The sequence below is a fragment of the Salmo salar genome, chromosome 10 (assembly GCF_965601325.2).
Source record: "Salmo salar chromosome 10, fSalSal1, whole genome shotgun sequence".
NCBI lineage: Eukaryota > Metazoa > Chordata > Actinopteri > Salmoniformes > Salmonidae > Salmo > Salmo salar.
In genome coordinates this window covers 25,895,346-25,896,727 of record NC_138300.1, presented here as the reverse complement: position 1 = coordinate 25,896,727, position 1,382 = coordinate 25,895,346, and the positions used below count along the sequence as shown (strand labels likewise).

The 1,382-nt window shown below is 43.6% G+C and overlaps 1 non-coding gene across 1 annotated transcript; it reads right to left on the bottom strand.

Annotated features, from left to right (window-relative positions):
- Window positions 1-867: 867 nt before the first annotated feature.
- Window positions 868-938, bottom strand: trnag-gcc (transfer RNA glycine (anticodon GCC)). Its single transcript has one exon. It is a non-coding gene; the product is annotated as a tRNA-Gly (tRNA).
- Between the last annotated feature and the right edge of the window lie 444 nt (window positions 939-1,382).

Here is a 1,382-nt window from a genome sequence, read left to right as displayed (position 1 = left end):
TGTGGATATGTGGTAGTGGATTAGTGGCCTGAGGGCACACACTGATGTGGAATAGAGTTCCATGTAGTCATGGCTCGTGGGCTATACTCAGCCTTGTCTTAGGACGGTAAGTTGGTGGTTGGAGACATCCCTCTAGTGGTGTGGGGGCTGTGCTTTGGCAAAGTGGGTGGGGTTATATCCTGCCTGTTTGGCCCTGTCCGGGGGTATCATCGGATGGGGCCACAGTGTCTTCTGATCCCTCCTGTCTCAGCCTCCAGTATTTATGCTGCAGTAGTTTATGTGTCGGGGGGCTAGGGTCAGTCTGTTACATCTGGAGTATTTCTCTTGTCTTATCCGGTGTCCTGTGTGAATTTAAATATGCTCTCTCTAATTCTCTCTTTCTCTCTTTCTGTCTTTCTCTCGGAGGACCTGAGCCCTAGGACCATGCCTCAGGACTACCTGGTATGATGACTCCTTGCTGTCCCCAGTCCACCTGGCCGTGCTGCTGCTCCAGTTTCAACTGTTCTGCCTGCGGCTATGGAACCCTGACCTGTTCACCGGACGTGCTTGTTGCACCCTCGACAACTACTATGATTATTATTATTTGACCATGCTGGTCATTTATGAACATTTTAACATCTTGACTAAATTCACTAGCTAGCTAACCAACAACTGTAACAATATATTTGAGAGACAACAAGTACTCATTATGCGCCATTAATTTATATTTTCAATAAACATTGGAGACAAAATATAGTTTACATGTCAACAATCTAAGTCAACCTTGTCTGTTTTGCCCCATAGTTGAACATGTGTCGGTTTTGTTGCTCAACCACCAACTCTTCAAAAACCAAAATAACATTGGTTGACCGAAGTAAAACATGTTAATGCATTGGCCGGGAATCGAACCCGGGCCTCCCGCGTGGCAGGCGAGAATTCTACCACTGAACCACCAATGCTTATCTGAGCAGTTAAAGCTAAGTCTATAAATAGAACTAGAAAACAGTCATTTATGCATGGTAGCGGTTCTTTTTGGTAAGAATACATGAAATACGGCACTCATCATTTGCATCTCAATTGGACAGCTGGAGAAAGATTAGAAATCAATAAATACATCAATAGTATGACCACCAGATGGCGCTCTAGCTCGGAGAAATAGCCTAAACCTGGGAGGCCAAAATAACTTCTCCACAAAACTGTTGCCACCACATCCATGACGTGCAGATTGCGCTGCAGAGAATAATGCAGCTTTCCAATAATGCAATTTCGAAAAAAAATTATCTCCATAAAATGCTCAATCCAAACAAAACAACAGATAGATACACTTGCGATTAGCCCCAGTCACTTTCTATACAATGGTCCAAAAAAATAACAACTAATTATCGTTTTTGCATGTGATGGGT